This window comes from Lonchura striata, chromosome 20, assembly GCF_050655825.1.
Source record: "Lonchura striata isolate lonStrDom1 chromosome 20, ASM5065582v1, whole genome shotgun sequence".
In the NCBI taxonomy this organism is placed as follows: Eukaryota; Metazoa; Chordata; class Aves; order Passeriformes; family Estrildidae; genus Lonchura; species Lonchura striata.
The window spans coordinates 10,210,980-10,233,624 of NC_140722.1; the positions used below are offsets into that span (position 1 = coordinate 10,210,980).

At 44.2% G+C, this 22,645-nt stretch overlaps 1 long non-coding RNA gene across 2 annotated transcripts in view; it reads left to right on the forward strand.

Moving 5' to 3' along the window:
* LOC110483560 (uncharacterized) overlaps positions 1 to 21,141 on the forward strand; it is a 137,389-nt gene extending 116,248 nt beyond the window's left edge. For both annotated transcript variants that reach the window (XR_014949673.1, XR_013340890.2), the window contains one exon: positions 1 to 21,141. This exon is cut by the window's left edge. This is a non-coding gene — a long non-coding RNA (uncharacterized LOC110483560).
* Positions 21,142 to 22,645: the final 1,504 nt, after the last annotated feature.

Below are 22,645 nucleotides of genomic sequence, written 5' to 3' on the forward strand. Positions count from 1 at the left end.
TAATAAGTAATGCAGTTGTGTGAAACGATACCAAAAAAAGAAAATAAATAAATAAAAGGAGGGCATTAGGTATTAGGATTCCAAACGGGATAGTACATCTTTAATGATACATATGATAATTAAAGAATACAATAAACACAATTAGCATATGTTTTAAACAGTTTATTAGTGAAGCTTACCATAAAATCAGAATATATAGAGCTCCAGGGTTTGTTGGGATAACAGCTTCTAATCCTTAGAGTCATAAAATCCCTGGCTTGGAAGAAATGGGCATCTTTAAAATGATTGAATCAGCAGGCCTCGAGTGAAAACACACAAATTAGCAAACTCCAGCAGTTGGGCACCGCGCGAGGCTGCGGCGCTCGGAGGTGAAGTCACCGCTGCCACTGCCCCGGCAGCTCTGATGGAGCTCAGCGGGGATGCGGGATGCGGTGGACATCGAGGAGATAATGACTTTAACTCCTTCCAGACCGGGGATACCAAAAAGAAAATTTAAATAGTAATAAGAATAATAAGAAGAATCGATATCAATAAATTCTACTTTATTCTCACAGGGAGAATGAATAAGTGATGGGTATAAAGGAGATTGCGGGCTCGCAGGGCGCAGGGGGGTGCTGGGTTTGGGCTGCCCTCCTTCCCTCCCTCCTTCCCTCCCTCCCTCCCAGCTCTCAGCTCTCCTGCGAGGCAGAGCACAGGGTGACAATGGGGACAGAGGGTGGGTGGCCCCCACCCAGGGGTGCAGGAGAGCTGGGACCCAGGGGAGTCACTGCGGGAACTGATGGGAGCTTAAAACCCGAATAATTCCGTTCCCCCAGGCTGGACAGGGCTCTGGCCACCCTCACACAGCCAACACTCCTGGCAGCTGCACTTTCTATCTCCTGCTCTTGCCATTTTTCCCTTCCAATGTCCATATCCCCCCTTTATGTCTTCTTTTCTTTCTTTCTGACTTCAGTTGGGTTGGGTTTTTCCTGCTAATGATTAACATATAAGCTCTTTACCTTCACCTCCCTACTGTAGAGATAATTTCTTGCCTCCTTTGTAATTTGTTTGTTTGTTTGGAGGGGGCGAGGATGAGTTTAATCCTGCAGTTGGGAAATTTCAGGTTTCTTTCGAGCAGCAGGGAAGGCTTTGGATGAGAGTCAGTGTGGGCTGAAAGGAATGAAGCTCTGCAGAATTGTTTTTTTTTGAAGAAAAGGGGCAAATTGTCAACTTTGTAATGACTCCTCATCAGTTGTGATGACTTCCCAGCTCTGCAGCAAAGGAGAATAGCAGTCAAGCAATGTTTGAACACATTCTTATGGGGAAACTGGGGTGTTTGGATCATGAAATTAGATCTGAAGACAGCCAAACATCTCAATTAAAATAGGAGTTTCACTCAAATGAAGGCATTCCATGTTTGCTCATCTGCTGGTCTTGTCTGAACCAGCTTTTCCTGCTGCATGGCAGAACTGGTGGGCACAGTGCTGTTCTGCATCAGAGAGCTGCCTGGTAATTTGGGTGGGAATGCTGAAAACCCTTGGCATGCATGGGGACAGCACATTGCTTTATGTTTATCCCATGCTTGGAATTTATATTGATATTATTTTCCAAAGCTTCTGCCTCGACCTCAAGTCCAAGAGGTAGAAGCACTTTGTTGTAATAATGCCAATGCACCATGTAAACCACATTTTGCCCCAGATATTTGTCTATTTGTCTCTTTTTGCCCCATATAAATCTAAAGACAAAAGGAGCAAGCTGGAGGAGAAATGAAGGTCTAAAAAGATGAAGTGACTTTGCCAAGGTCAAACAGCAGGACGGTGTCGAAGGCAGGAATATAAACATGAATTATATTGTCACTCTGCTAGAAAAAGAGGTTGAAATGCAGCTCATTTTTTTTGCTGTAGTTTAGACCCAGCTTGACGTCTTTGACCTCTATTCAGCTGGCCAAGGTCCAGGGAAACAAATATGAAAAATAGGATTTTCTGTCTACTCTGGGGAAAGACATGAAGGTAAACTAAAGCGTGTCATGGGTTAACTCTGCAGCACTGGAGTTTAAGCAAACCAAGGACTGAGTCAGGGTTTGGTTAACTGGTTTTTCTATTGAATTCATTGGTTTTGAGTTACATGGAAAGGGATAAAAAACTTTGGCCCAGGGAGTGGGGAGGAGGGGAGGGAATGCAGCAGCAGCCATGTGTTGCTGTAGTGTTCCCCCACTGCCATTTCTGCACCGACCCATCGCTGGCGGTGCTTGGCAGACACCAGACTCAGAGCAGTGACTGCAGGTCCAGTCCCAACACCTGAGATTTAGCTCCATCTCCAGTTTTCAGCAGAGGAATTCAGCATCCCGTGGAGCATTCACAGCAGACTGACAGGGAAGAGCAGAGAAAAACTCACTTGGGATTCGGCTCAGCCTGTAAAACCCTCACTTGGGCTTGCCCTTACCTGGAGGAAGGCTGTGCAGACCTCCAGCCCTGCCTCCTGCTCCTTCTGGGGAGGAGTTCACCACCTGGGAGGGGTAAGGATGTGTGCAGCCCTCTGATCCAGGGCTCTAAAACCACTGGCCCACGAGTGTTGCATGATCTGTGTGCCAAACCCGACTGGAGTGGAGCTGGTGGCACTGGAGGGTCCTGACTCTGCTCCCTTGGGGCCACTCGCCCACCCACATTCCCTGTCATGGCACGGGGGTAACACTGCCACACTCAGCTCCAGAGCATCCTCCAGGAAGAATGAATCCGGATCAAAATCAGAAATAGAATTCAGCGTCGGCTGCCGCTCTCTGCTCTTGCCGTAATAGTGAAAGCCATGGCATTTTGCAAAACTTGAGAATTTAAGGAAAATGTTTTAAATAAGGATGTGTGCACTGCTCTCTTTATCATCCAGGTGTGACTACTAAGCCACTTTTCTTAACCACGTGGCACAAGCATTTTTGCATTTTGAATATAAGATCAATTTAGCATATGCAGAGTATTTTTCTGTTCACTTTCCATTAGCATTTTATATTTATTTGTGAGAAACGCAGAAATAGTGGATATTGAATTCAGCTAAAAACCAAATTATACACTGAATATTTAACTAAGACATGACTTTAAACTGTGTTACTTATTTTTATAGGTATTCTAAAAATAATACCATAGAGTTTATTACCTAACCCATATCACACAGAATTTGACATTTGGATGTTGAGGGCTCATATGTATGTTAAAACAGTGAGAAAATATGCACATAAAAATTTCAAGGCTTCTGTTAAAAAAAAAAAAAAAAAAAACAAGCAAAAAGAAAACACCAGAAATTTATTATGTGCCCCAACTACATTGCAAATTGAAAAATTGACAGTGGTGGGCAGCCTGTACACCAACATTCATCAGCTTGCATCTTTTGCACAGGTTCCTAGGATGTTAGGATGATCTATCACAGATTAATATCTCTCAGCAAAGAACCTGCTATGAAAAAACAAGGCATGCAGATGATAAAATTAATGAAACAAATCATTGTTGTAAAGCATTTGGTGAGGTGTGAATTTGAAAACTAGTTTCCTAGTATTTGTAAAACAAACAGAAATTAATATCCATTAATAGTATCATAATGATCTTAACTGACAATGTTGAACTGTTGCCTGTTTTGTTCTTTTCAACTGCAGCATCTCACTGCAACTGTTTTTGTGGCTGGGGAATAATCTGCTTGTGTATTCTGTAATGACACAAGAAATAAAACACAATAGGAAGCATAAAATCTGAATTCCCTTCTCAGTAAAGGGTAATTCCACAATCCATATATTTTTGGTAGCTTGCCTATATAAGGTGCAGAGCTTTATTTCCTAAACCATTTTCTCTGTCACCACGAGTTGGGCTCACAGGAGAAAGCAATTCTGCTTTATACAAAAAACTTTAACCCAAATCTTAAAATGTCACTGGGTGATCCTAAATTTCCTAAAAACTTGGAGGGTGATGCAGCTGCCATGGTGGCCTTCCCATGGGACAGTCTCTTCTCATGGCCTTTCCAGGGATGATGGGTTTCAGATCTTCATATCTCTGTGCAGAGCTACCTTCCAACCCAGCTAAAATGTGAAAAATGCAACTTTTTCTTTAAGAAACAGCTTATTTGTATGTCTGTAGATAATGCAGTAGCTTGCTGGAGAAACCAGGCACTCTGTGGATGAAATTAAAATACAAGTACCTCACAAAGCGAAACCATGGAAAGAAAAAAGGGAATTTTTTTCTCTTAATCAGAAGAGCAATACTGCACAGGTTCACATCCCGATATTTTTTACATTCTCATTCACCAAAGGCAAACAACCTGGTGCCAGATGGTGCCAATGGGTGAAGGGACAAGGCACCCAGGAGACAGGACAGGCCCAGTCCATCCCTTTCTCAGTGCCAAGATCACAGAGCAGCAGCTTTATCACGAGGCAGCCTCAGCAGCAAGATGGGAGAGTTTTTGCTTTGGCTTCCATGCTCTCCTCTGCAGTTTGCTCGGTCCCACGTTAGTGTTTGCACGCCTGCCCACACAGGGAGGGAACATATGTTTTGGATGGGATCCTCTCTTTGAAAATGTGTTTTTGAAGCAAAAACAAATGTTAAACATTCTCTTAGCAAATACCTCCTTTCAAAAGCCTTTCCTCGTCTATCTCAGGCATGAGTTAGTGTCTGTCCACCACATCACCATTAATGGTTGTGCAAAGTGTCCAGCAGGTCAACTCCAGAGGGACTGGAATTTATGGGGATAACTGACTTTTCACCCCATTGGCTCAGCAACATCATTAATTTGGCCTCAATCAAAATATTTCATCCAACCTGAAAAAAAAACCCCAACATGTTTTATCTCAATATTTCTCAACCAACTTCTATTACCGCTAGCGAGATTTTAAACGTCGTTTTGAGATAAAAAAACCTCCGAAACATTTCGTTTTGGAAGTGTGGAAGCGAAACTTTTTTTAGCCCCTCTTCCAGCCTGCCACGTTGCCATATTTACCACGGTGCTAACAGTTGTCAGAGATTATCTGGCTGAGTCACAGCTTTTATGGGCTCCACTCCGGTCCTGGAGACGCGAAGCAGCTCCTCTGCAGCCCAAGGTTTATGTTGGCATAAGCGAGATCAGAATTCGCCCTTCTGTTTACCATTTAGCTGAATCACCCCATCACAGACCAACTGTCATCTGTCACTCCATACTTTTAATGGTACATTGCACTGATGTTGTCTATTTTTTCCCCGTCCCAGCAGCCCTGTCACTCTGGTATGTGCTAATCTCTTCTTCCAGGCTTCTGTTGGATCTCTTAATGACGGTGCCACTGCAATTTAGTTTGGTTTTTTTTATTATTTAAAAAGAAAAAAAATTACAAGAGAGACTTTGGAGAGCTGGAGGAAGAATCAGATTTGGCCTGTAACTCAGGCTGCAGGCTAAACAGACCTTGGGCTTTTGGAAGTGCCTCCCAGGATGGGTTTTATCCATCCAGACCCAGACATGGCATTATCTGGAGAGCAGAGGAGGTACCCCCCTGCACCACCACAGCACGGCTGCAGCTCTCCGACGAAGTTCATAGCAGAGAATTAATTAATCTTAAAATTGAAATCTCCTCCTCATGCCAGGGTCTCTCTGCAGCTCTGTGTTCCTACAACCAATGGACCAGAAATCTTTTCCAAGAGCTTGGCTTCCTTGGGGCCCTGGCAGCGCCAGAGCCTGGCTGCTGATTAAGCCGGGTGGTGACAAGGGACACGCGTGTGCTCAGCCTCGTGCCCGCTCCGCGTGCCCTGCAACATGAATCACGTATCCTTTCACTGCTGTGACAAACAAAACAAGGAGAGAAATGCCTTGCAAAAGGCAGTTTGGCTGTGGGAGGAAATGCCCACCCCAGGCAATAAAAACTATTTCAGTGTATTAAGATTATTCCCTGTTTTTCCCAGAGGTGCATGTGGGAGTGGAGGGGATTAAAGATGCAATAATCTTCTGTGAGTTTTATGTTTGTATGTTACATTGGTCAGCTAATAATTTTAGCCTGTTATTGTTATTATTTTTGCAAACACCTAGGAAAAGATTCTGAGGTTTTCTCGTGGCCTTTCCAATATGACCAGTATTTATGTGAAACACCAAGCAGTGAATTCAGTGTGAGGTATCACTTAAACATTGCAGGCAGTGCTTGTGAATATGAACCCTTTTGGGGATCCCCACATTTTTTGTGTGGGCAAAGGTTTTTCTCCCTGCAAAATACAAGTTAACAATTCACCATTCTGCTGAATCCAGGTCTCACGTGCAAATTGTTTCACTGCTTTGATTGCTGAGTGTCTGCAACATGGAGTGTGCAGAACTTGTAGAGGTCCATCTGGTAAGGGAAATAATCCTGTGTCATTGCAAAATATATTTCTGGGTGTGTGTGTATTTCTCTGTGCTCCTTCTTTGTCATGATTCTTCGGTTTAATTTAAATACATGTTTCACTTCTCTCCATATTTCAGGTTTATTGCAGAGAATGAAAATCAGGAAGCTTTTTGTTCACTTCATACATCTCTTCCAAAAAAGCCAGACACCCGAACCCAGCACAGACTCCAGAGTGATTATTGTTTCACATGATCTATGGAGCAGATAAATTACAGCTTGATTTTTATAAGGTATATTGAGCCTGCAGGCTTCAACAGAAACAAAAACAAAACAAAACCCAAACCCTTGGTTTAACTAGTAATTTGAGGAAATATGACAAACCTGACATGGAAGTCACAGAGCAAATAAATATGCACATCCATCATTTTGTAAAATAATGCCTTTGCTAGAGAGACCTGTGCTTGCTGCAGTCTGCAGTGTAAAATTTCTTCATGGCTTACTGGCCTCAGATCCTGCTACAGAGAGAATCAAGTTAGCTAGAGTTGAAAGAAACAATTCTGTGTAAGAAAAACAGTGTTGTGCAGTAAAATAGTGCACATATCAATCATTTGAGTGAAAACTAAGTTGGTTTTAGGATATATTATAATATTCTTAGAATGTTTAGAGGTGGTTTTTATTCACTGGCTAAAATGATTGGAGTCTTTGCCTTTATTGTGAAATAATCAAGTTCCTAGAAATAAAATCACCCAGTAGTTATTGCAGATAGAAAATCCTACTTCATACAAAATACAACAAAAGGCAGTTTCAGAGTCATCTTCTGAGCATAATAGTTTTGTTGGTGCACTGGAAAGGAATAACACACACAATTCTCCCTTCAGGAACTGGCTTTTGGTACCAACTCTTTTTTTGTAGCTTGCCAGTAGTTGGAAGGCTTTGTGTGAAACTAAACACCATCAGTGCCCTTTGCATGAGATCTGCCTCTCAAACTGTCCCCTCCCTGCAGATTCAGAAGCTGCAGTTATCCCTGAGTTGGAGTTCACAACACAGCAAAATGTACCCACTCAAAGAGGAGGCTGTAATTTGGGCACTGATGGGGATGTCACCTTTGACACCTGGAGGAGGGTTTTACTCAGAGTTTAGGGGTTAAATCCAGCCATTTATGTCAAACTGTTTCTGGACAAAGCACAAAAGAGAGCCAAAATGCTCCACTCCTAAAGAAGTGTCTTTGTCAAAGCCACAACTCTTTTCATGCTCCCTTCCTGCTCCAGCATGTCCTTAGAGTTTTCTCCATTTCCAGGGATGCTTCTTGAAGAGGCAGGATGGAGAGCAGCCAGGTCACCACCACACAAAACCATGCAAAATGCACAACACCCACAGCCCAGAGAAGGAGATGCTGCCCCATGCCAAGATGTGGGTCTGGGGCCTCCCAGACAGGACAAGACCTGGATCTCCAGGCCCTGTGCTCTGTCTCCACTTTCAGAGAAATTCCAGTGCCTGGAAGAGAGTGGAAGAGCCTTTGTGTGCAAGCTCCCGATGGGTCAGATGTACAAACCACAAATTGAGTGGCTCAGCCACACCAGAGCTGCTGTAAATCTGAGGCTACAGAATTACTGCTGTGGGTATCAGAGAGCTCTAACACCAAAGCTGGAGTGACAAAAAAGGGAAGATCAATAGATCCAATAGCTCTCCCAATAGATCAGGAAGAAGGGCTGAAGACCCTTTTGAATTGTTGATCTGACCCATGAAACCTGGTTGGGAAGTCTGCAGGAAAGTGCCTAAACTGAATCAGGAATCTGCATCTTCCATCCTTATCCACAAGATTGTCCTAGATGCACAGCAAAGACAGTGATCAGAAAAATAAGCTGAAGTTTAACCTCTACAGAAGCTGTTTAAATCTGATCTTGTATGTTTTGGTCCCTAGATGTGACCCTGTCTTGGTCTGATCCTGAAAACCTTACTTGGATCATAGTTTATATGAAGGGTCCATCATCTGCTTCACTGTGTCTTCCAAGCTGCCCCTTGCAGTTTAAAAGCCAAATGCACATTCACTACTCTTAGCATTGCAAAGCCAAAATGACTGGTTTGTGCTTCATCCATGAAATTGCCAGCTAAATATTCATTCTGGAATCATTACTCCAGGTGTTTGTCAAAGAAGATGTACAAAGCAGCCAGAACATGTTTAGCATTTCATGTACCAGGCCGAGCTGCAGGAGTGACAGGTTGAAAAATCTTGTTTGGACTCATAGACTGAAACCATTTAATATAGAAGTCACTGGTGGACTATAAATATGGAAAGCCAGAATGCCACATTTTTTTAGAATCCCCATTCTACATATCTTTTAAACATACTGAAACTTCAGAGAAGCTGTAGAAGTTAAACTCACAAATTTTTGCTTCAAACATCTGCAGTTCTTCAATGGGGGAACCTTCAGAAGCTCAAATGCCTGAACAAAATACACTTTATTTGAATGTGCACTTAGATTAACTGATCCCACAAAAGCCAACTCTGTTCATTTAGGCCAGGAATTACCCAATTTGCTCACATAATCTCAGCAATTACACGTTCATCTTTTTTTAAATATCAGCCCTATGGTGTGATTTACGTGGTATGTGATCTTTTAACTTAACCTCAAAGATATTAATCTTTATTAAAGGGTATGAGAGGCAAAGAGGGGGAAGAGAAGCTGGTGACAGATACTCTGACAGTGAGGAAAAGTCATTTATAAAGTGAACATCAGTAAACATTAGGAGTGACATATTGATATCAGCAGCCAGGAAACGGCTGGCCGAGCTAGGATGAGGTATTACACCTTAAATTGTGGTAACCATATTTTTTTTCCCAAGGTTGATCTTTTATATTTTTTAAAGAGAAATTTACTATTATGCCTCCTGCTTCCCCGATGGTAAAATGCCAGAAATTTGACTGAGATTTACTTAAAGTGACAGCAATGCCCCACTTTGTCCAAGAAAGATGATCACTAAATGTCACGTCTATCTACTCTCATGTGGATCACTTATTTGACATGTTCATGTCTCAGCTTCATAGCAGTTTGCAGCATGTTTCCCGGTGCTCTGAGGCAGTCTGAAATCTTTGTGGTGAAAACCTGAGCTGGCCAAAGGCAGATCATTAAAATAAATAAATAATGCGGTTGGGATTTGCTGCTCTCCATTCCAAGGGTGTCAGGCCAGAGAAAGGCATAAAAAGCCCTCACAAAACCAGACCAAGAGCGTATGTTTCTGGTCAGGCTGCCAGAAGGCCACGCTGGTGGGATGCTCTTGCAATCTCAGCTGACGTAGAACCACAGCAAATAAGCAAATACTGGTGTTTAAATACAGAAAATAAGCTCATAACCCCATTTACTCTTTTATTTATTTTTTAGGAAATCTGAAAAATGGCACACTCTGAGCCAGGGCAGTGTGTGCATTTTGCCACTTTGCTGCAGGACCCCACTTTGCTGAATTCCTGGAGGAAAAGATGCAAAACCCAGCTGGGTGTGAGGGAACCATCAGCACGAGCTCCTGAGGTGGGGAGCCCATTTAAGCGTCCTTTGCTGAGCCTTAGATGTGACCCAAGCAAAGCAAAATGGAAAGCAAGGCAGAAAGGCTTTTTGCACAAAATGGAACAGTAGTCATGAATAATTAATGGTTTCTACCTTCTTTGCCATTTTAACTTGCCTTCCTTAGTACTTATTGCCTTCCAGTCCAGAAATGTGTCTGTGGATTAATTCATGCATGTTTTGCAGCAGCAAATCAAGAATTAAGGTGTGTGCTGGAGATGCAACCTCCCACCAGAGGTGGGATTCAGCAGTCTCCCAGCCAGAGCCAGGGAATGCTCTTGCACATATCCAAGCTCCGGGAGCCTCTCAGCAAGGCAAGAGCTCTTTTTCCCATCCTCTTCTAAAAATTCCTACCACTCCTGTCTAAATACAGAAGTTAATAATCACAGAAAGGGCTTAACATCTGAATGCAAGGACATAAATACATGTCATGAGAAGGACACACCTTCGATTTGTTCCAGCACCAGAGGTTCACATATTGCCATATATTTATTCATTTTGAGGTGCAAATACTACAGTCATGAAATACAGTGAGAATATTTAGTCCTGTCTTATCCTGCTGACTGCCCTGTGCTATCAGTGCAGTCACACCCTCAGCCAGGTGTGTTTCATCAGCCAATTTAAGGCAGGTTCTGTAAAACTCCAAGTTTTTCCTCTCAGACTTTCCCTTTGATGCCCAGCTGCCAGCTCCCATGTGGGCACTCACCTCAGCCAGTTTAACTCCCAGAAAACCTGCAGGAGCAGCAAAACCAGCTCAAAATGCATCCTATGTAATAAGCAGAGGTTTTGGTTTTTTTGGTTTTGGTTTTTTTTTTAGTGTATGGTGGAAGATTAAAGCCATTCTAAATGAAAGTAGAGTGTGTAACAGGGTACAAGATTTCTAAATAGGTGGCACATGTCAGCAGGCATTACAAGAGTGTCTTTAGGTGAGCCTTTGATATCGACTGCTGAATAGTTCAGCCAGAGAGATGCAACCAAGCGAGAGTTTCACTGCCTTGATTTGTTTTCCAGCTAAAATAAATCTGAATAGAATAGACTTAAATTACCTGTGATTTTTCTGTCTTTAAAAGGACACATAAAAGCTCACGAGATCACTGCGCTCCCTGGGGAATAAAAAAAAAAGGGAATGGGAAAAAGAAACCAGGAAAACCATGAAAGATTCATTTTAATGGAATCCAGGTTTAGCTGTTTCATATTTAATAATGTTTAATATTTCATTTACTACTGGGGACTCACCTTTTTCAGAAGAATGTAAGATTCAAGGCACTATTGTGCATTAAGATTTTATGTCTGACTGTAGCAATATTATAAGGGTTGGTGTTGGAGCTGCTCAAGCCTCATGCAGAAAGCCTGGAAGCAACAAGGTTTCTTTCTTATTTTCTTTTTTTCTACAGCCAAAATAGGAGCTGAAGCCCCAGAAAGTGGTGGGGTAGAGCTGTGAATCCTAGCAACAGGCGGGGAAAGAACTGTACGTTTCTTCACGTCCTCCAAGTGTTGGTGCCTTCTGGTGCATCATTGACAGGAAGAGACAGAGACCATGGAAAGGCCCTCCTTGCTGATGATCAAGAAAGGGCACATTTTTTCCAGTGGGATGGGTGAATTATTGCAGTCTGGGGGGAAAAACAAGCAAAGCAACACCCCACAGTTCATACTGTTGTTGCTGTTGCAGTTTCCTTCATCACAAGGCACTGCCTTTTGCTGCAGGGCTTTTTTTTCAATTTTCTGTGCTCTTAGTCTTTTTATAAGCCCTTCACAGTGATAATGTGGGCTTTTCTTTTTAAGTGAATTATGAAAATTTGCACTCAAAAGTGTGAGCATAGGGTTCTGCCAGAAAAATCCATCATTCTGTGGCCTGCAATGAAATCATGGGTGATAAAAGCTACCACCCATGTTCGGCAGGGAGGGAACTGAAACCAGAGCACTTTTCCTGGAAGAAGAGGCTGCTGCTAAATATGCAGCAGTCTTGTCTTGCCAATATTAAACTAGCTTTTCTTCCTGGAGATCCTGTCAATACAGTTTGACCTCTCTCCGTGGATATTCTTCAGAGCCTTAGAGCACTCAGATCATCTGAAACAGCTTCCCAGTACCATCCTGGGAAGGTGGGTTTCAGTCAAAGAAAAAGTCACAGAGCCTGGGACAAAGAGCAAGGGGGGATTCCAGACTCCTTGGCCCCATCACTGTGTTCAGAAATGCACCATTTCCCTGCTGATGCCAGTTTGTCTGCGTTTGCCACCAGTTTTGCCCTTGGGAGAAGCTTGCAGACTCTTAGGAGCTTTGCCTGGATGTAAACCGTGGGAAGAGGGGCGTGGAGAAGAGCTGGGGGTGTGTAACACAGCCTGCTGCTTCTGTTAAAAGACCAAATTTATGGAAAGTAGCACTAGTGAGTTGTTGCCTTGGACTGGACCAGCTGCTGCAAAGATGAAGCACAGCCCTAGACAAGGTTGCAGCAGAAGAGATTTGGCTCCCAGCTCCCACCAAAGCTGAAGAAGGGTTCTGCAAGCCCTTCTGCCTTTTGGGACATGTTCAAAATTCACCCCCTTCCTAGAGCAGCTCCCTTCAAAATTTTCTTAAAAGATTTCTTGCCAGGAGAAGGGAAGTTTCTTTTATTATTGGGGTTTTTTTGCTTGTAATTTCAGTCTCAGACCTCACTGAAGGGCTCTGGCATTTGCATAACTTCCCACGGAAACTGAATCAATGTTTGACATCATGGAACAGAATCCCAGGCGTGATTTAGCATTAGTAAGCCACCAGTCATCAGCACACTGTCATTCCCCTATAGCTGACATCTTAATAGAGTCAGCCTCATGCACACACATGTTCACCAGCAGCAAATTCTTCTGCTCTGGCCATGCAGGAGCTTTTCTTTTAACATGGGCTTGCACATATGAACATCCAAAAGACACTGGTCCAATATGATCAATTTTCAGGGCTCCAAATGCATTTTCCCTTTAGGTAAGAAGGCAATTTTAAGTCCTCTTAAATAATTGAAGATACTCCTGATACAATCAAAAGTCAAGCTCCCCAAGATGAAAATGTCTGGATGATGAATAAGTTAATGGAACTAAAATCCCAGTCGTGGCTGATTAGGGGACCAGGAGAGTTTATCAGAGATGGGAATGTACAAGTCCAGTCACAGCCTGACCTTGTAACGAATGAGAGCTGAAAAGCAATTAATTGAGAAATTATCAGGGAAAAGCGAAGTTGTATGGTTGGTTAGCTAAAGCAATATGTCAATGGGCCAGGGATTGATTTGCCTGGAATACCTCAAGGTCTCTGTTCTGATGATTCAGGACTTGAAGGAACTGGCCCGAGCCAAGCAATAAAAATAAAACAGGGTCAGGAGAGGGAGTCATCAGTCAGCACTGGGGATCATGTATTATTTAGCTGGTAGTTAAGGAAAATTATCAAACAAGAGCAGACTTTAAACCCAAGTTTTTTCCCCATGGGAGGGGAAATAAAGGGAGAGAAAATAAAATGTTCCTTTGTACCAATGCTCACTGTCCTCAGCCCAAACACTGAGTTTGGGAGCTGGGTCCTGGGAGCAGGAGGTGCCAGGGTTGAATGTTCACAGGGAGGGATGATCAGTCCTGACAGTGGGCATCATTTATTGCTGAGCTATTTCCTCCCTTCCTGCTGCCAACAGGCTGCACAGAACCTCTGCTCCCACCTCCAGCACACACCAGGACCTGCCCCAGGCCACCAAACTAACAGTGAACCTTGATTTATATCAACTTGAACCTTAATTTATATCAACTCATCCACACATCAGCTTCCCACGTCCTATATATTTGGGAAACTCTTGGTGGGACCACAACTTGTACATGTTGATCTGGGCTGCAAAACGTGTCTGCAAACACAGTTTTCCTCCTTCAAAGGTGAGTACAAAGCTCTTGAATGAGACTGTAGTATCCTGTGGCTCAGGAGAGCAGCAAAGCAAATGAAAACAGCAAAACAAATGATATATAAAGTCTTCTAGAAAGATCAGCGGGTTGGGTGAGAATAGCTGTGTCTTGTCTTGTGACACTTCACTAAATAACACTAAACTCTGTCTCTCCCTTGCGGAAGAAAGAAGAAAACTCCCACAGAACCAGCCAGTACATGTTTCATGGCAGGATCAGGGCCTCAGACACCACAAACTGTTCCTTTTTGGGATCAGGATCCTGAGATGCTGGAGAAAATTTTTTGTTGGAAAATGTAGCTAGCTTTACCATCGGGACAACAGTTTGAGTTCTGGGGTTTTCTTATAGAAAAGTTTCTAAATACTTCAGATTTGTTATTGGGTCTTTTTTTGTCAGGTTTCCCACTAATCAAAATTAGAAAAAAGCTATGATTTTAGCTTGTTTCATTTAAATATGTAATGAATACAAGAAACTCCAATATTTCACTGCAAATAGCCATTGCTGATGCAAAAATAAATTTCTAGAAGGAAATTCCAACAGCAGCTGTGAGATAAGGGAACAGCTTTATTCCCCTGCCTATGGACATATCTGAACACATTTCTGGGACTCACAGCATGTCACGCTCCGTGTAATGCATTTTCCATTTGTCCTGACCTGAGAGCTTTGCATTTAAGGAGCAGATCCCCCAAGTGAATTCATCAGAAGGAATAATAACCAATGCAAGCGCTTGGGCTGCTGGGCCAGCAGATCCATCCTGCAGTTGTCAGTGGGATAAAATTCAGGGTGGCACAAATGCAGCCTCCTTTGATTAAGGACCAGAAGGACACAGCAATATTTCCCCAGTCTATTTTATTGAAATGCAAGGGAAAGGTTTCTTTTTGGGGATTGCATCATTCCTCTCCTCTGAGGCCAAGCTGCTGCACAGTCTCAGTACAGCATCTGGGAGTTTAGGAGGTGATGGTGGAGGTGCTGGAATATCCCAGCACTAATCACCTCTTATCACCTTACAGTAATTATCAAAGCTGATTCCAGATAAATCCTCTTTGGAGGAGGTCCTTGGCTGGCCCTCTGCTCTGCAAAGTGCAAACACAACCACCCCCAGTAAAACCAGTGGAATCCCAAATCTGACCTCAGGTTGCATGAAGTAGTTAGCTGGGTATAATCACTGGGATGGAATAAAGTCATTTTGTTCTGCTAGGAATCAGGAGATCTTTTTTTTTTTTTGGAGCATCCTGCTCCACAGAAGGTGTGCTGGACTGCACTCTGATCTCACAAAGCTGGGAGAAATTCAGAGATTTGGCCTCTTTATTTTCTTTACTGCTTTCAATGGCAGTCAAAGACTTTCAGTATAAAGGCTGTGATGCTTTAAGATTGTCACAACCTGGAAGGGCATGAAAATGCCCAGTCTGGAGTCTGACACAGTTTCCATTGTAAATTAAATGACGAAGGACCAGCAAAGGCATGAAGCAGTTCACACCAGCAGTACTTTTGTGTAGTAGTGCTGGTGTGAACTTTTGTGTGCCTGAGCCCACCCAGCAAGGGGGAGATGGTCAGGTACCACTGGCTCCAGGTGCCACTGACCCACACCCAGGACTCTGAAGGAGTGTGGTGTGTTCCCAGCCCTCACATACATTTCTTACAGAAGTTCAGCTGAACCATTCAGCTCCTCTTTTTCCTCCATGTCTTGTTAAATGTGGAATCATCCTATTTTCATTCCCATTCACGTGATGGTGGGTGGGATCACAGTCCCAGGCACCACTGCATTGGGGTGCATACTTCCAATGGCAAATTAATTTATGTCTGTGATTCTGTGAGGAGAAGGAAGTCATTCAAGCAAGCAGGCTCTGGGGGTCTAGGCTTTCAAATATTGGGTAGTGGCCTCAAAAAGAGCTTGCTACGAGAGACAGGCTTAGTTACATCTCTACATCCCACATTTAGGCTGGTTGCTGTTGTTGCAAAGGGTTAACAGACACTGCAAAACATTTCTAGGATGAAGTGCTAAGATTTAGTGTACTGAATTAATTCTTAAATTAGAACAGGGGATTTGCACATGATTTCTAAGGGAAATTATCTTCTGGGTAAAATTAATACAGGAGATGTTTCAACATCTGGGATGGCATTATTATAAGCAATGATTACCCAGACATTGCCAAAAGAAAGAGATCACAGTAAACTGTTTCTCTTCCCAAGCAAAGTAAGCTCCTCACCCTGAAGGGAGGAGAATATTTGCAGAGCCTTGGCTTATTTGGAAATGCACAAGAGGATTCTACATGAGAAAAAGGCTGCCTGCTTTGCTGATGGATGGTTGGGAAACAGAATTGCAGACAGGGAAGGCTCTCTCTGCAGGTGGGCTCCAGGCACCCGCCTGCCTCCCTCTCCTCTGAGCTCCTCATCAAAAAAAGGTGCTTAATGCAGTGCTACAGATGTCCAGGTGCTTAATGTTGGGAGGTTAAAGAGGAAACACACTGGCAGACGTGACCTGGAAAACCTCCAAGAGGAAGGTTGGTCCTTCTGCTCCTCACCCGTAGACCACAGAACGCCTCTAAGTGCCTCATCTTCCTCCAGTCTTCAGAGGGGCAGCTTTTCCCTGGCGAAATTTTAAATAAAGCAGAGAGTAAAGCTAAAGCAAGACCTGCATCAAAACAATCACACCCCAGGAGGAGCTCATAAATATTTATTTTCCTTCAGTCTATTTCATTTTGTCAGGAAAAGAGGAGGGCGCTTGAGTGGGAAAAGGAGACCAGTGGCACAGTGCTCCTTTCACAGGGAAAAACACCAATGTTTAATTTAAAAGGGCATAAATATAAGAGAAATGCCTCTTTACTCTCGTGCTAGTAGCTGACTATTAAATTACATCACAAGTGCTACGTGTGGGACCGGGCGAGTGCATGGTTATTTCTGTCTCTAAACCGGAGCGCAAGTCTCAGCGTAATTACTCTGGATCCAAGTGTAATTACCAACTGATCTGCAGGAACATACACAGCAGTGACATCCATCCCAGGCAGCCTTAGAGCCCGGTGATAGCACAGCATCATTAGCACAGCTCAGCGCTTCCCTCCGAGGCTCAGGCCGTGCTTTTCCTGGGAAAAGGCTCATGGTTCCGTGGCCGGGATGGCCCAGGAGCCTCCTGAGCTGCTGCCCCCGCCTGTGCCACGGCTGGCAGCAAACCATGATACCCTAAGCGTGGGAAATTAGCTGGGCAGAGGGTTTTTTCCCCAAGATGGAAATAAATACCCCTTGTTTTGGTATTTTTGCAACCTGCTCGTTTTCCCCTAAAGTCTATGATGAGAAGGAGGGTGCTGAGTCCCCCTGGGGTCACCACCTTTTTGTTTGGCTTTCTTCTGTTTTATTCTGCTTTATTGTGACATCATCATGCTCAGATTTTGGAATATTTTCTCTAGAGTTCACACCTCATCTGTCTTCTTTTGGGAGACAGTGGGTATAAGGATTTTCTTTTCTTTATTCTTTATCTTATTTTTTTTCCAAGGCTGAAAGCATCACAGTAAACAACCTATTTATTCTGATGGTCTTGGAAGCTTTCTCTACAACTCCAAGAAGGTCAGAGAAATGATTCAGAAAGAGAAAAGGAGAGAAAAAAATCCTCTTTTCTTTTCATGATTGCTTGTTTTGTTACCACACCTTCTTAGTACTATGGTGTTGAAAAGACAATGCAATGGACCAGTGTAGAAATGAAGATGCACTAAACATAAATAAAACTGATTTATTTTTTCAGGTTGGTGTTTTCAGGTATTTTTAGTTGTGTCCATTCTAGCTCATAAACACAAACAAATGAAAAGATGATAAAACATAATTTGACATAATTTCCTGTAAAAAGTACTGAAACTAAGATTATGCAAATACACAAGAAAATATCTCCCAGCTCCTGTGGGTAGCAATGCATTTGCTCCCAGCTCAGGGTCAGCGATGGTAAAGTGAGATTGACAGGGTAACTAACCCCTGAAGGAGGTTTTCCATTTTGGTCAGTCCTGCTAAGCCATGCTTGCTGCTTTGAATGAGCTCAGTTGCACAGAGAGATCTTGTTTTTTTCCCTGATTCTGCTCATGTGTTGGTTTTATCTGAGCAGCTCCGCAGATGTCAGCGAGACACATTTTGTTTTGAGTTACATCAGCGCAAATCACAACTGATCCAGTGAACTCCGAGATCCCCTCTTTGCAGTGAGAGCTGTGACACGAAGAGTTTGGTGCCACGGTATTGTGACAGCTTAAAGCCCCTCCACGAGGAAACAAAGTCAGGCTCAGCGCTGTCCTGGAACACATTACAAAGCATGTTTGTTATTGCACAGAAGACAGCATTTGCCTTGGCTGTGAACAAGAAACCCAGATCTGTAACAGCTAAGATTTCATCTGCACCATTTATCCAATGAGCTTCCCAATCCTCTTGCACAGATACCCTGCTGCTAACATAGCAGTCAAGATCAGAGCACTTAATCAATCACTCACTGAGGACAAATATGCGTAATCTAAATTAGAACAAACCCAGGCATATTTTACATGACAGCCCTACAGATTTTTAAGAAAAAGCACTGGCAAGAAAATTGCATGAGAACAAAATTGTTTTGTGTTTATGCTTAAAGTGGTAGATTTCCTAAAAGCTTCTGTGGTATTAGGTAGCCTTGAATATACAGGGGCAAAATTCTGCTTTCACTGCTTTGACTTCCACATTTTCATCAATAAACCAGGGATGCATGTGGTCCCTCTGGCTCTGAAGCAGAAATCCTGCTGCAGACCTCAGTATGATGTAGAGTCCTTCTTAAAAACCTTTCATATTTTATGATCACTGTCGACTCTCTTATGATCAGTGTTGGTTCAAGCTTTCATGAATCAAAAATCAGCTTGTGGAACGCATCTTAGAGCAACCTATTTGTCTGCAGGTAGCAAAGGAAAGTGGTACTTTGAAGAATAAACCCCTCTGCCTTCAGAACGAAGCTCAGGCTGCACAGGAGGCTGGAGCAACTTACAGATTCTATTCAGGCTCCTCTCTGGGCATGCTGGGTGACCTTGTGTTCTCCCATTTTCCTCTGGGGGAGATATTATTTATCCCTGATAATAAAACACAGGATTCTTCAACTGCAACTCATGGTTTAATCTATTGTGTCAACTTACACAAGCTCCCTTGGAAAAAAAAAGAAAGATCAGAGGCAATAAAAGGAGTAAAAAATGAAGCATCTTTAACTGAAGTCATACAACTTTCATGTGAGGTCAGGCCCTCTTTGCCCTGACTCTGCAGGGTGGGATCTCCAGAGAGGAGCATCCCAGAGATGGCCTTTGAGAGTGGGTGGCAGCTTTTGCACAGCTCACAGTGCCCATCAGCCTTGGAGACCTTGAAGCTTTGGGTACAAACCCAACAAGCAGCAGGAAGGCTGAGCCCAGCCTCTGTCAGGGCAGTCAGCACTGCCTCCTGACAGGAGGAGCTCTGAAAAAATGCTGGAAGTGTCTGTGCAAACATCCCTTCTCCATGCACCTCTGCAGATCAGGCTCCAAGGAGTCCCCCTGTTAAAGTTCTGTCTCTGCTTCTCCAGAAGAAGCAAACGGTCCTACAAAAGTTCACACATCACCAAACTTCCCTTGGAGACTGAATTTCAGTTTATTGCCCTATCTTGGGACTTTTAAATATCTATTTCACTTCCTGCATGAAAGCAGATCTGATCCACAGTGCAGCAGGACTCATTTGCTCTCCTCTGACTTGGTTTTGGAGGGATCTGTGAGATTTTCCAGGGACAACTGTCAAATTCTTCTCCCAGTCAGCTTGCTGAGGTGAGGCATTGCCAGCATGGGCAGGTTTGATCAAATTTGTTAGGGAGATGTTGGTAAAAGCAATGATCTAATATTGCAATTAAAGGCAATGTTGAATACCTATTCCCAGAAAAGTTTGGGAAAAGCAATACAGAGGACTTGAGGACTTTGGAAAACTTTGGGTGTGCAAGTAGGGATTAGTATTAGTATGCCTACTTGCTTAATTTTGCACCCAGAGGTCAATTATGGATTTTACTTGGATCTCTCAGCTTCAAAGATCAGCCCTGAATATGAAGATTCTTTCTGCTTAAGGAGAAGACAGAGACTCTGCAGGTACCAGGACCTGGAAGCAAGATTCCCACTTTCCACCATCCATACAATTTTCAGAAATCACTTTGTATTACTTTTTGAACTTAGATGCTCAGTTAATTCTCCGCAGATCTCAGTTAAAGTGCCTCAATGCATGGCCTGGCTTTTTTGGGTCTTTTTAACTTAACTTTATTTTTTTAACTTCTCAAGTTTTGACTCAGTCACTTGCCTGGGAGGCTGCTGTGTGAAGGTGCATGAGGATGGACTGGAGCATCTAAATGGAGGCCCCCAAACAGGAACATTTTTCCCTTAATCTTCTCTCACCGCTGGGAATAATAATTCCTTGCAGGGCTGTTGCACAGCTTGATTCATTAAGGCTTATGAAGTGCTTTTAGCTCCAGCACTGAAAGGCTCTGAGCAAGTTATTTGGGACTGCTCAGGTGTTAGGAGGAGAGGCATTGCAGAAGGAATACAAATAAATCAAGAGAAACTGCCCCTTCCTTCCATGCATCCCCTGCCCAGCACTGTTCTCCATCACTGTTGGTGTCAAACAGTTAATTTACAAGCCCAGCACTTTACAAAGCCCCTGGAGCACCAATTGTCCCTTTCTCATGCAACATCAGCTCCTCAAAACAGCCAGCTGAGTCTCTGGGGTCAGCCTGCTCCTGCCCTTCCCAAGGCAACTCCAGCCTCTCTCCGGAGCCGCCTGGGCATTTATTTTTGGACAAGTCAGAGCCAGCACCACCCCCCTGCAGCAGGATGTGCGGGAATAAGCCTGGGGTGCAGGTTGCCATGTGCTTGGCCCAGGAGGGGACTTGGGGAAGGTGACCCAGATACCCCACCCAGCCCATCACCCATCAGGGCATCCCCAGCGCTCAGCCTGGCAGGACAAGCCGGGAGAGCCACGGGCAGAGGAACAGGCTCAGGGCTGGGGAAGGTGAAGGCAGCAGATCTTCCACCAGGCTTTTCTCCCCACTCCCTCCCTCCTCTCAGCCAGTCTCCCTCCCCTCCTCCAGTCTGTTGCACAGGAGCTGCCGGCCATGCTGTTCCAGTTCAGGGGCTCCTGCAACAGAAAAGATCAGCTGTTGGAGAACCCATGGAAAGCCCTGGGGGAGAGCCATGGCCGCAAGGTAATCAGCAGGCAAAGTTATTACCATTATGCTGCTAATTAATTCCCAGCTCATTACGTTTCCTGTGGCTAATTTGTACTCGCCGCTGATTTGATTAAACTCATCTCTATGCTAATAAATGTGTTTTCCATTTGTTTTAGCGACTGTAGGAAGAGAGCCCGGTATTTACATATTTTGACGTTTATCAAATAAAACGCGGCGCCTGAATTAATTCTGCTCTGATTTATAAGTGGAGGGGGGAGGAAGGGGAGCGAGGGGATGCTGAGGGTCAGGCATGCATCGTGTGTGCGTGGCAGAGTGAGCCAGGGGGGCTGGGATGCTCCTCACATTTCATCCTCCCCAGCCCCATCCTGCCCAGGGATGCTCCTGCAAGGTGCACCCACCTGCTCAGCCACCCCCTGCCATTTATTTCCCCTTCTCAGATAAGTTTGGAGATGTGGGGCTTTGATTTGTAGGTACATCGCATGGTTCAGCGACACCTCATCAGGTGGATTTCTCTTTGTCTTTCAGAAATTGTTCTAAATGAAGATTAGGTTTACACTGCAGCACCTCATTATAAGCAGTGACTGTTTCCAAGTCCTGTTCGTCAGGACTCGCTACAGTAATATCAGACAGCTTGAATTTCTAATCAGGGGGAGGAACAGACACCTTGCCATGCACACAGATTTATTTTAGGGATGTGTTTTACCCTTTCTACTCTACCTCAGTAACTTGCAGGGCAGAAAGCTGCCTTCCAGCATCTGCTTTTTAAACCCAAAACTAACTCTTAAGGGCAGATCCTCAGCAAGTGAAACTGCTCAAAACACTCCTCCTGTTTCTCACATTTAACTGCTGCAGTCTCAGTCTCCTCTTCATTTGGGGTAAATCCTAACAGAAAAACACATGGAGAGTTTAAATCAGTGGGATTTGTGCATTAGCATCACTAAGGGCTTGTGAAATCCAGCCTTTCCTTTTCCTAGGAAAACTGGCAATGGTCACCGAGCACATCCCCTCACTCTGCATGTGTGTTCATATGTGTCATCTTCTGTTGGTGCAGAGACATCTGTGTCACATGGGATGGAGGCCAGAACCTCACAGGAAGCGTGGACTGGGGAGGGCTGAGATGGGAGCAAGGCAGGGAAAGGTTTCTCTTCTAGGGCTGGAAAAGGCACAGTGGCTCGACAGGGATGCCTGGTAATCCAGGGAGATCTAACCCATCCCAGGCCTGCTCGGTTTTGTCTGGAAAACTGGTTCAACCCAAGAGGGATTTGTTTTCCCTCTGCATGCCCAGTATTGGGTTGGATTCTCTATTTTCTCTGCCAGGTCACACCAGTGAGTGGCCCCAGGGCAGCCTACAGCTTTCTTTCACACTCCCAGGAAAAGTTTCCCAGCAAAGAGGAGCCCCAACAACGCCACTTCTCACTCTGGCAGTGAGACACCTTCCACCGCTGCTGCTTCACCCCAGGCAATCTGAAACAGCTTCATTGCTTAAGTAACAATTAACAGCCCTGTCTTTTGGGAGTGCTTCTGGAGCGCCGCGCATCCCCTGCTCCGGAGCCTGCGCGCTCCTGCCGTGTAACCCGAACTGTGGGCATCCCCCAGCTCCTGCCCAGCCCTCATCCTGCCTGCAAGGGTCCTGGTGGGCTGCACCGTGCTGCCAGCCCACCCCCGGCTCAGCCAGAGCCGTGCCGAAGCCTCCTCTCCTCTGGCACTCGCTCCAAGGCGGCGCAGA